Source organism: Lytechinus variegatus, chromosome 9 (genome assembly GCF_018143015.1).
Source record: "Lytechinus variegatus isolate NC3 chromosome 9, Lvar_3.0, whole genome shotgun sequence".
NCBI classification, from domain to species: domain Eukaryota; kingdom Metazoa; phylum Echinodermata; class Echinoidea; order Temnopleuroida; family Toxopneustidae; genus Lytechinus; species Lytechinus variegatus.
Window position 1 is genome coordinate 7,946,893 of NC_054748.1, and position 13,855 is coordinate 7,960,747.

Sequence of the window (13,855 nt, forward strand, 5' to 3'; positions counted from 1 at the left end):
TCCAGACCCGAATGTTTCAAAAATAATATGAGCCCAAAGTCTTTATTCCAGACCCGGTTGTTTCAAAAATTATAATATAAGTACAAAGTCTTTATTCCAGACCTGGTTGTTTAAAAAATAATCATATGAGCCTAAAGTCTTTATTCCAGACCCGATTGTTTCAAAAATGATAATATGAGCCCAAAGTCTTTATTCCAGACCCGGTTGTTTCAAAAATTTTATATAAGTACAAAGTCTTTATTCAAGATCCGGTTGTTAAAAAAATTATAATATAAATCCGAAGTCTTTATTCCAGACCTGGTTGTTTAAAAAATAATCATATGAGCCTAAAGTCTTTATTCCAGACCCGATTGTTTCAAAAATGATAATATAAGTCCAAAGTCTTTATTCCAGACCCGGTTGTTTAAAAAATAATAATATAAGTCCAAACTAAGATACGATAATGATGTTCCGGTGGAATAAAAATGAGAATCGAGACTAGTCTTCTCTCCAGACCCAGTTGATTAAAACTGGTGGAATTAAAGTCTTTGTTGTTTTAAATTATACTGAACGTATTGTGAATATAAGCGCTATGAGTAAATTGAGAATCAAGCATAGTCTTTTCTCCAGACCCAGTTATTTAAAACTAAAAACTAAAACCCTATAGTAATGCCTTCATATAGCACAAAAGTCCAAAGTCTTTTTCCAGACGCAGTAGTTTCAAAAATTATAATGTAAGTCCAAAGTCTTTTTTCCAGACCCAGTTATTTAAAAATTATAGTAAGAGACCATAATGATATTCCAGTGGAAAAAAGTAAAATCGAGCTTAGCCTTTTCTCCAAACCCTGTTATTCAAAAATTGTAAATAACAATACAACAACAACAAAAACCGTATAAAGACCCCATAATCTTATTAATGCTGGATAACATGGACATATAGCGTAGTCTTTCAGCCAGACCCAGTCATTTGTTTTTCAAAATAAGGCTAAGAGTAAAAATATAAATAACTCCAAATCTAATACCAAGCAATCCTTGAACCTAAGAACATGTTTTTAAAAAGAGGTTTAGAATGTTGTCTTTTTTCCAGACCTAATCATTACAAAAATTACGAAAAAAAAAAATCTTCTAACATAAGACCCTATCATATTCTCTTGGAATAACATGAGTTGTAAAACGTACTCTTTCCTCCAGACCAGGTTATCTAAGAAATGAATTAAAAAAGAAAATCAAATCTAAAACCAGTTTTCAAAAGTTACACCCAGTAAAAAATATGTCTGTACCCCACACCCAGATTATTTTGTATAATAATACTAAGACCCCTACAAAACATTGTAATTATGCATTTGCAAAGAAAACGTCCATTTTCCAGACTTGGTTATTATTTAAAAATAAAATTGTCTAAAACAAATACCCAATAATCTAACTACTGTGGAATAACATGGAGATCGATTGCAGACTTTCCTCTAGACACAATTATTTCAAGAATAAAAAAACAATAAAACCCAACCCCCAGCAACGAATCTAAGAACCAACAATCCTCCGAATTAAGACCAAGTACAAAAGCACATGTTTAGAGCGTTGTCTCTATTCCAGACCCAGTCATTTAGAAATTAATTCAAACAATCTTAAAAACATAAGACTTTGTCATATTCTTATTCCTGTTGAATAACATTATTATTATGCTTAGACCTTCGTCTAGACCCAGCTATTTATAAGATAAACAAATATTGAAAAAATCAAAGCTAAGACCAATCTTTAAAATTAAACCCAGTTAAAATGCTTGGGTTTAGAGAGTTGTCTTTACCCCACATCCAGTTCTCTTAAAATACAAATTAAGCAAAAGATTAATCTAAAAACTTAGACACCAGCATCTCCCAAAATATAAAACCCTGTGATAAGGCATACCACAAAAACGTCAAATTAATAAAAGGCGTAAATATTCAGATCTGAATGGTACGCGCCTTAAAAACCCAAAATAACAACAACAACAACGTTATTCTACATCAATGATATTGTGGCGTCTTTGTTAATATTGTTTGTCTGTTTTTATCGTTTCTAATAATTTCCTATTTTGAAATAACTGCATGGGTCTAGAGCAAAGACTACACCATATTTAAAGACTGGGCGTTGTGGCGTGCGCCTGTAATCCAAGCTATGTGGGGAAGTTACAAATTGATGCAGAGGTTCGAGGTTCGAGCCCTGGTCACGTCTTTCGGATGGTGACGTTAAAGGTCGGTCCCAGACGTAAATAATCATATCTGATTGAGACACGTCTGACAAAACTCAAACACACACACACACGTTTGCCCCCTGGAAAGATTAAACCTCAAGATGTTGATGGACCTGAATCCACCGACGGGACAGCCTAACTCCGTAACTCTGGTACGGGTGTGGGAGGGGGCTCTTCTTTCTTTGCCTGTCTCTCTTTCATTTCAAATCAGTTTTTTTCCTATCTTATCACTTCTTGATCACATAAATCCTCTCTTCTCTCTCTCTCTCTCTTTACTTAACGGGTCAATATAACCCCAGAAAATATATCTTAGGCCACTGAGATTATTGGAATTGTAACTAATAAAAAAAAATGCTGAATATATTACAAATGGTGCTTTGTACACTGAAAATTTAAAGTACCGAAGAACTTGTTAAAACGTTATCCCCTCTTGTTAAAATGATTTTCCTTTATAAAATATCTCATAGATCGTCGATCAACAACCTGATCGTTTACGGGAAGTAATCCCCATATTGTGTGCTGATATCTTATTCCTCAATTTTTTGTTTTATATGTATTTAAAGGTTTTGTGTTTTTTTCATAAAAAAAGGAATGAATATACAAGAAATAATAATAATAAACAAGTGGAATGCCTCTGACCGTCTCACCTGCATCACGCGATTCAACATAGCAGCAGTGCTGACTTTGAAAACTACTATAACTCGCACAAGATGTTAAGTGATACTTGGTTACTCTTATTTCCACGTTTTATGAACTAGACCAATACACTTACAGAGATAGGATGGTAATTCAACAAATACCCCCATTATGGCCAAAGTTCATTGACCTTTGACCTTGGTCATGTGACCTAAAATGCACACAGGATGTTCAGTGATACTTGATTACTCTTATGTCCAAGTTTTATGAACTAGACCAACATACTTTCAAAGTTATGATGGTAATTCAACAAAAAAACCAAATTCGGCCAAAGTTCATTGACCCTAAATGACCTTTGACCTTGACCATGTGACCTGAAACTTGCTCAGGATGTTCAGTGATACTTGATTACTATTATGTCCAAGTTTCATGAATCAGATCCAAAACCTTTTTAAGTTTTGATTGTAATTCATCAGATACCCCCAAATCGGCCAAAGTTCATTGACCCTAAATGACCTTTGACCTTGGTCATGTGACGTAAAACTCATGCAGGATGTTTGGTGATACTTGATTAACCTTATGTCCAAGTTTAATGAACCAGGTCTATATATTTTCTAAGTTATAATGATATTTCAAAATCTTAACCTCAGGTTAAGATTTTGATGTTGATTCCCCCAACATGGTCTAAGTTCATTGACCCTAAATGACCTTTGACCTTGGTCATGTGACATGAAACTCTAAAAGGATGTTAAGTAATACTTGATTAACCTTATGGCCAAGTTTCATGAACTAGGTTTTTATACTTTCTAAGTTATGATGTCATTTCAAAAACTTAACCTTAGGTTAAGATTTGATGTTGACGCCGCCGACGCCGTCGCCGTCGGAAAAGCGGCGCCTATAGTCTCACTCTGCTATGCAGGTGAGATAAAAAGAAGTAATGAAAATAATACTAAATAAAATTGCTACCCTACTTCTCATACAGTGGGTGGCAAAAATAGTCAATCATGACTTATTGCCAAATAAAAACATGGAATGGAATGGTTATCCCCTCTTGTTAGAATGTTTTTCTTTTATATAATATATCATAGATCGTCAATCAACAACTTTATCGTTTTCGGGAAGTAATCCCCCTATTGTATGCACATCTCGGTCGGTATGCAAATGAGGAACTGATGACATCACTCACTATTTCTTTTGTATTTTCTTAAATGAAATATGAAATATTTTTATTTTCTCGTCATTGTCATGTGAAATGAAGTTTCATTCCTCCCTGCAACACGTGGAAATTTATTATTTTAACATTTTGTGCTTTAGGCAAGGAGGTCCTAATCGTCAAATTCGTAAAAATTGAAATAATGTGTAATTCAAACAATGAAAACCAAGAGAAATAGTGAGCGAGTGACATCATCGACTCTCTCATTTGGATGTAGCTGGCTCGTTCATATAACTATTTTGTTAAAAATAAGCAAAACTTTGAAATGCCATAACTTTTTTATTTTACATCCGATATTGATGACATTTTCAGCATTGTGCTTGTATGATTTTTCTCTATATATTGATTCAAATCTACATTTTTCTGAAGAGGACTTGACCTTTATTCATTGCAGGGTCTTTGTTTTGTTGTTGTTGTTGTGTTTTCAATGACTTTTATAACTGGGTCTGACAGAAAGACTACGCTACATTTCCATGTTATTCAACATATATAGGATCGTGGGTCTTTGTTTTTTTATAATTATTATAATTTTTGAAATAAACTGGTCTGGAAAAAAGACTTGGACTTATATTATAATTTTTAATTAACCGGGTCTGGAAAAAAGATTTTGCATTTTTGTGCTATATAAACACATTACTATAAAGTTTCAGCTTTTAGTTACCGGGTCTGGAGCAAAGACTATGCTTGATTTTCAATTTACCATTAGTGTCTGGAGAAAAGACTAAGCTCGATTCTCATTTTTATTCCACTGGAATATCATTAATGTATCTCATTTGGGACTAAAATAATAATTTTTGAAATAACCGAGTCTGGAAAAAAGACTTTGGATTCATATCATGATTTTTGAAACAACAAGGTCTGGAAAAAGACTTTGGACTTGCATTATTATTTTTGAAACAACCGGGTCTGGAATAAAGACTTTGGACTTATATTATCATTTTTGAAACAATCGGGTCTGGAATAAAGACTTTTGGCTCATATGATTATTTTGTAAACAACCGGGTCTGGAATAAAGACTTTGGACTTATATTATTATTTTTTAAACAACCGGGTCTGGAATAAAGACTTTGGATTTATATTATAATTTTTGAAACAACAGGGTCTGGAAAAAGACTTTGGATTTATATTATAATTTTTGAAACAACCGGGTCTGGAGAAAAGACTTTGGGCTCATATTATTATTTTTGAAACAACCGGGTCTGGAATAAAGACTTTGGACTTATATTATCATTTTTGAAAAAAACAGTTCTGGAATAAAGACTTTTGGCTCATATGACTATTTTGTAAACTACCGGGTATGGAATAAAGACTTTTCATTTATATTATAATCTTTGAAACAACAGGGTCTGGAAAAAGACTTTGGATTTATATTATAATTTTTTAAATAACCGGGTCTGGAGAAAAGACTTTGGACTTATATTATCACCCATCTATGAATCGATAGAATATTCCAGATAACATGTTAAACATGTAACACTTACTAATAACACATGACATTAATTGCACCGAGCACAAGCCCAGAATGTCTGCATTAATTAATTGTGTCCTTATATTGGTTATGGTACAGTGCCGGCCGCGGGAAACGTCACAGTGCCCCCTAGGGCGGACGCGGTAGCCCGTAGCGGGCATTTGAGGGGAGCGGACGCGGGAAGACGCCCGCGTCCACTCCCCTAGAAAATTATTGCCCTAGGGAACCGCCCGCGTCTATCCCCGGGGCACTGTGACGTTTCCCGCGGCCGGCACTGTAACACTAAAACTTTTCGAAAACTATCTTTCAAATCGGAAGCAAAGGTAATAAGAGGCTGATAAAAGAAATAGAAAACTGGGGGCCCGGACTGAGAGAAGGGGAAAGGGGAGAAAGAGAATAGGGGGGGGGGGAAGAAGAGAAAGAGGGAAAAGGTAAAATGGAGAAGGGATAAGGAAGGGGTAAAATTAAAACAAGAAGAACCTAGAGAGAAAGAAAAAAGAGGTGATGAAAAAAAGCGAAGGTGAGATAGAAAGAAAAGAGGGAAGGTGGAAGGCAAATAAAAGAAAGAAGGATAAAGAGAAGGAATAAGGGGTGAGAAATTAAAAAGGAAGGGAAAATTGAGAAAGATGAAACAGCGGGGATAAAAGTTACTGAAGGCGAGAAAGAGAGAGGGAAAGGGACTAAGAAAAGAAACAAGGAAAGGGAAAGAAAAGGATACGACTATTCTTATCAAAATACTGGAACCCCTCTCTAATTTTCATCATTTTTTATCCCCTTCCTGATTTACCTTTATCTATCTCAACCACTAGCTCTCATCTCTTCCCGATGTTTATCTGTGGACATCATTTTCATATGCACCTCTCATCATCAAATTTATTTTCATTTATCGTTTAATTCTTTCTCAATCCCTTTCTATCTAAAACTACTCTTTCTCTCTTCCCAACATATAATGCTATGTTAAAAAATTAAGCTACTTATACATTTCTATAGAATACAAGAAACTGTTGTTTCGCAATATAACGAAGGGGGTATTACAAATGAAGGGGAAGGGAAAGCAATAGAAAATAAAGGGGAGAAACAAATCAAGGAGTGAAAGGGTGCACAGAAAAGGAAGGGGGGGAACAGAAGGGATAAAGGAAAGGGAAAAAAGAAGGAAAGGGAAAAAAATATATAGAGGGACAGCAGAAGGAGGGAAAAAGAGAAAAATATAAAGGGGAGCAAGAAGGAAAAGAGTGAATAAATGGGGGGGGGGTAAAAAGGAGGTAAAAGGGAGAGAAAGAGAAAATATAGCGGGGGATATCGAGCGTGATGATTAAAGGGATTTTCGACTATATTGTATCGAGGTGAACCCGGACGGGCTTTTATTCTTCAACTTGGCTCGACTAACTCCTTTGTTCCCCGAAAAGAAGTTAGGTTTGATAGTTAGCGTTTGCGTGAGCACCCGCTAAAATTCTTAATAAAAGAAAAGAAGGGTTTGTATAGCTCCATTCTTGCTTTGTCGGCAAGTGATAATTAACTCGCTAAGTACCCATTCCATACAACACGTCATAGTAGCTTTCAAAAACATACTTTTGCTTGGGTTTAAGCATTTAAGCTAAATGCGTTAGGAAAGTTTTTCATATTTACATATATGCAAATAGTTTTGTTGTTCTGCTCTGGAGCACATTGAGCATCTAATCAAGATGGAAAGTGTGATTTACAAATCTCATGTATTATTATTTTTATCTTCCATATAACACAGAATTATGTATTGTATCAAGCTGTGGTTTGGTTTTGTGATTTCGTTTTATCATTTCCAATTCATATAACAAAATATATTCGAAGGAAAATATTGTTTTACTGAAATGAAATAATTGAAACAATGTCTAGACCCTAAATGATATCCAACTAATCTATCAATATAAAACTGCAGTTCGTAAAAATAATAGGTTAATCTTTACTTCGACGATCATCATATAAGTGTATCAAGGATATTAATATTCGTTTTAAACCCATCTATAACTTTTTATAAAATTGCGCGTAATAAATGCGTTGGACAAGTAATCTTTACTTTGATTATGTTAATTATTATTATCTTCCCAATCCGAATATCTACCGATGTAACTAACACCGCAATCGAGAGCAGATAATGTAATCAGATGTTTTAGCAAAAAGACAAACTTGTTAAATCTGCAACATTGGGGTAAATTTATATTTTTTACAGGGTGGGGGTTTTAAAGACCCGATTTGAACCGAATTGAAAAGAATATCCTTATTCATTGTTGTTGATGCATCAGATAATTAATACACCCCCCCCCCCCCCATTTCTAAGAACATCCTGTCATAAATTGGGAAGCGGATGTGATCAAAGGAGAGGGGTCGGCGTGGACGGGGAGCAAGACTCTCCCAGACTGCACAATAACAAAAGAACCAACTAAAAAAATCGATGAGCACAACCAGTTTTGCTGGGGTTCGCTTTTTGCGCGTCTACTTTTTATGATGTGAGAAAGAACAACTTTCCCCGATATGAGAGGGTTTTTTGCTCCCCACAGCCCCCTATATACCCCGCTTATTATGATAAAGGTTTATAAAATATCAATACCGAAATGAGATAAAATGACAATAAGTGGGGCTCTTGCCTTCCGTGCATGATGTGATGTCGAAAGAACACACCAACGTCGGATCGTAATCGACAACCCCCTTTAAAGAAATCAAAGAAAGATCGTGGCACAAAAAGGAGGCGGTGAAATATCATGAGTCGACCTCGCGCATGACCGATGTCATAAACACGTCGTAACGTTGTATCGTAATCAACGATCATTGTGACTATTCCAGCGAAAGGAAATGATAAATGAGCACTGAAAAAATGTCAAGACTCGGGGAAGGCCTTCGTCCGAGAGTATATGCATGTATCTATATGTCGATAAGTTTAGATTCATTGCGATAATAGCTTCGACGTTCCAGCCGGGGTGACCAGATTTCACAAAATTAAATACGGGACAATCGGCAAAGCACTACATAGGATCGACCGAGCCAGGCCCCAAAAACCAACAAAAAAAGGCCACACAATGTTAGACTTGTTAACAAAATATATCAAGAAAGGGAAGGGAGGGCTAGTGGAAGAAAGAAGGAAGCAAGAAATGAATTGAGAGGAAAGAAAGAAAAAATTAAGGAAAATTCAAAGGAAAAAGTATGATTAAAACGTTGAAAGAAAGAATAAAGGACAGATAACGGTTTCTGTCATTACTTGAAATGAATAAAGAAAGAAATAATTAAAATAAAGGAAGGGAAGATGAATGAATGTGTGAAAGAAAAAATATATATTGAGAGAAAAAAGAGAAAAGTAAGAAAAATGAGAAAGAAAGAAACAAGGGAAGAACGAAAGAAAAATAATTCCTTCATTATTTGAAAGAAACAAAGACAGAAGAAAAACGGAAAGGAAACAGGGAAGGAAAGAAGGGAAAGAAATAATAAGGGAAAAGAATTAAAAGGGAAACAGAAATTAAAGAATAAAAGAAAAGAAAACAAATAACATCTTAAATCAAAAATTCAACCTACAATAGATCCCGATCACGCTAGTTTAAAAACATAATGGTCTATCACAAGATAATCGAAGTACATGTACATGTAAACATAGTGCAATGTACGTACCCTCGGATTTCCGAGGGTAAGTGCGGGCACGGCCAATATCATATAGCACGCGGGAAACCGCGGGCCCGTCTAAACGCCCTAGACTGCTCCCCTTGAATACCCTCGGTTAGACGCGAAAGCCCCCTAGGCTGTTTGCGTGCTCGGGCGTGACGTTTCCCGCGGCCGGCACTGTATACCATACATCATGTATTTTATATTACACACTTTTATTGTTCTCTTTTCAAACTTCGGAAGGAGAGGTCTGTTGACAGGCATCACACTGTCTTGATTGGGTATTGGGGGGGGGCCTAGGCAGTGCTTGTTTTTAATAGCAACCACGCGCATGCTGAGAAGCCCGTTCAAATTACTGATCCGGGTTGGCCAGAAAATACTATTCAAACAATCAAGGATTTGTGATGAGCCGCCTTTCACGATCTCATTCAAATTTACTGAAAGCAGCGCTAATCCATTATGCGTCAAAATTTTATAACCACAAAAACGACAAATTGATATAGGCGTAAATATTCATATCTGAATGACACGCGCCTTAAAACCCAAGCGAACAACAACAACAACAACATATTTTCGAAACAACCGGGTCTGGAATAAAGACTTTGGATTTATATTATAATTTTTGAAACAACCGGGTCTGGAATAAAGACTTTGGGCTCATATTATTATTTTTTAAACAACCGGGTCTGGAATAAAGACTTTGGACTTATATTATAATTTTTTAAACAATCGGGTCTGGAATAAAGACTTTGGGCTCATATTATTATTTTTTAAACAACCGGGTCTGAATAAAGACTTTGGGCTCATATTATTATTTTTGAAACAACCGTTTCTGGAATAAAGACTTTGGACTTATATTATCATTTTTTAAACAATCGGGTCTGGAATAAAGACTTTTGGCTCATATGATTATTTTGTAAACTACCGGGTATTGAATAAAGACTTTTCATTTATATTATAATTTTTGAAACAACAGGGTCTGGAAAAGACTTTGGATTTATATTATAATTTTTTAAACAACCGGGTCTGGAGAAAAGACTTTGGACTTATATTATCATTTTTGAAACAATCGGGTCTGGAATAAAGACTTTGGGCTCATATTATTATTTTTGAAACAACCGGGTCTGGAATAAAGACTTTGGGCTCATATTATTATTTTTGAAACAACCGGGTCTGGAATAAAGACTTTGGAGTTATATTATTATTTTTGAAAAAACCGGGTTTGGAATAAAGACTTTGGACTTATATTATAATTTGTTAATTAACCGGGTCAGGAAATGAGACTTTGCACTTTTGTGCTAAATGAACGCATTACTATACGATTTTAGCTTTGAACAGATTTGCCAAAAATCCCTTCAAATTTATTACATTTGTGGGTAAAGTCATTATTACATTTGTGGGCGATCAAAAATTATTACATTTGTGGGTAAAGTGCATTATTACATTTGTGGGTGAAATTATTACATTTGTGGGTAAAGTGTTATTACATTTGTGGGCGTTATTACATTTGTGGGTAAAGTGTTATTACATTTGTGGGCGATTATTACATTTGTGGGTGTAACAAGGTTCAACTATCTTAATTAAAAAGGGAACCCCACATGAAATAATTAAAATTCAAAGTAACCTTCAAGTCATTGCGGCCAAGGTGACACTTCACTGCACCTTTACCATATGTTCAATATACATTCCACCTAGATTTGAACTTACTCAAGGAGAATTAGATAGGCTGGTGGATCAACTTCCAGAACCTTTTCTGTTAGTTGGTGATTTAAATGCCCACAGCCCCCTTTGGGGATGTCAAAATTTTGATAGGCTAGGTAAAATTGCAGAACAAATGATAGATCATTTTGATCTATGTATTCTAAACAACAATACAATGACTTATATTCATCCAGCCTCTGGGTCCAAGACAGCTATTGATTTATCAGTATGCTCACCCACTATTTTTATGGACTTTCAATGGAATGTTCATAATGATCAATGTGGCAGTGATCACTTTCCTATACTCATTGAAACGGTCAGGTGTTTACCGGAAGAAAGAACCCCAAAATGGCAACTCCTAAAAGCAAATTGGGTTGACTTTTCAAAGCAATGTTCAAACAGCATTAATCAAGAGAAGTTTAGGAATAAAGAAAATTCCCTTAATTCATTTTCTCATACATTAATTGATATAGCCACCAATACCATACCAAAATCAAATTCTTCACTTCGGAAGCATAATCCCTGGTTTAATACAGACTGCAAAGAAGCTGTTAATATCGCAAAAAACGCTGAGAAAATTTCAAAAACATCCAAATAATGACAATCTCCAAAAATATCGTGAGGCAAGAACCAAAGCCCGCAATATCATTAAAAAAGCTAAAAGAGATTCTTGGAAAAGTTATATCTCAAAATTGAATATTCATACTCCCATTAACAAAGTATGGGAAATGGTTAAGAAAATAAGCGGAAAACATACAAGTAATCCTGTTCCTTTCTTATCGAAGGCGGATGGAACCAAATGTACCGAAAGATTACTGTCAATTTATTAGCCCAAGAATTTGAACATAACTCCTCAACTAATCACTATTCCCCTGTGTTCCAAGCTTACAAAGGTCAAGCTGAAAAAGGGGAACTTAATTTTCCTTCAAACAACACAGAAGACTATAACATTCCATTTAATATTACAGAACTAAACGATTCCCTCAACAAGTCTCATGACACAGCAACTGGTCCGGATGATATCCACTACCAGTTTTTAAAACATTTACCAGATGAATCTCTTCTTGTCGTTCTGGATATTTTCAATAGTATTTGGAGGACAGGTGTTTTCCCAGATTCTTGGAGGGAGGCTACCATTATCCCCATTCCAAAACCTGGAAAGGATGCTTCTAAACCAACAAATTACCGACCCATTTCCTTGACTAGTTGTTTGTGCAAAACAATGGAGAGAATGATCAATACTAGATTAGTGTGGCTTCTAGAAAAGAAGGGACTTATTACCAGATTTCAAAGTGGTTTTCGTCAAAATCGAAGTACTGTTGACCAACTCATTCGCCTAGAGTCTTATATTCGTGATGGCATTATTCGGGGACACCATGTGGTGTCTATCTTTTTCGACTTGGAGAAGGCGTATGATACTACTTGGAAGTATGGCATTATGAGAGATCTTTATAATGTTGGGTTGAGGGGCAAATTGCCCATTTTTATCAGAAATTTCCTGTCCAACCGAGTTTTTAGGGTTCGCCTCGGATCCAGCTTATCAGAACTACATAATCAAGAAATGGGTGTACCTCAAGGGAGCATTCTCTCTGTTACCTTATTCTTGTTGAAGATAAACAGCATCGTAGATGTTGTTACGCCGCGGTTTGATAGATCTCTATTTGTCGATGACTTTTGCTTATCTTGTTCATCGGAAAATATGGACACTATAGAAACAACTCTACAAAATTGTCTACATAGAATCGAAAAATGGGCAGATGAAAACGGTTTTCGTTTTTCAAAAACTAAGACTGTATGCGTACATTTCTGTAATAAGCGATCTTTACACCCTGATCCTGAACTTAAAATAAATGGTTCTATCATACCCGTATCCCAGCAAGCTAAATATCTTGGACTGATATTTGATAACAGACTTAATTTCAAAGCTCATATTGATTATCTAAGGGAAAGGTGCATTAAATCGTTAAACCTTTTAAAGGTCGTCTCCAGAATGGATTGGGGTGCAGATCGCATTGTTCTACTGCGCCTCTATAGATCTTTGATCAGATCGAAACTTGACTATGGCAGTGCAGTATATAGCTCCGCAAGAAAATCCTATCTCGAAAAATTAAAACCAATACAGAATCAAGGCCTTCGAATCTGTCTTGGGGCTTTCCGTACTTCTCCCATGGAAAGCCTTTATGTGGAGGCTAATGAACCACCTCTGCATTTACGATACGAGAAGCTTTCTCTTAGCTATGCGATTAAATTAAAAAATAACACATCAAACCCAACATATGATATTACTTTCAGACCGCGACATGTTGGTTTTTATAACCTTAAACCATCTTCAATAAAATCTTTTGGACTTCGTATTCAAGGAGCTCTAATACACATACTAAATAACACTAGTATTTCTCCTTTTCTAGTACCTAAAATACCACCTTGGATGATTTTTGAGCCAGTAATTGACCTTACATTAAAAACTTTCAAAAAGGGCTTCACTAGTGACCTTGTCTATTTAGATAAATTCGGTGAGATCAGGCATAAATACAGAAACTTCCAGGCTATCTATACCGATGGGTCAAAAGATGAGAATAAAGTTGGATCAGCCTGTATTAGCAACAATGTACAGGACCAGGTTAGATTACCGGACAGTGCGTCTATATACACTGCAGAATTGTTGGCCTTGAAAATGGCCTTACACATTGTTGAAAACACAAATAAAAGACACTTTGTAATTTTTACAGATTCCTTATCTAGTTTAATGGCTTTGCAGTGCAGAAACCTTAAACACCCCTTTGTTGTACAGTTGCTAGAATCTCTCTATAAACTTGATGTACTATGCAAAAAGGTGGTTTTCGCATGGATACCGAGCCATACAGGTATCAAAGGAAATGAAAAAGCTGACAAGTTAGCTAAAGAAGCTCTCAAATTAGAGGTAACTAAAATACAGATCCCATATTCATTCATTCATTTATTCATACACAGATCTAAAGTCGAAAATTAATATTTACATTAGAAGAAA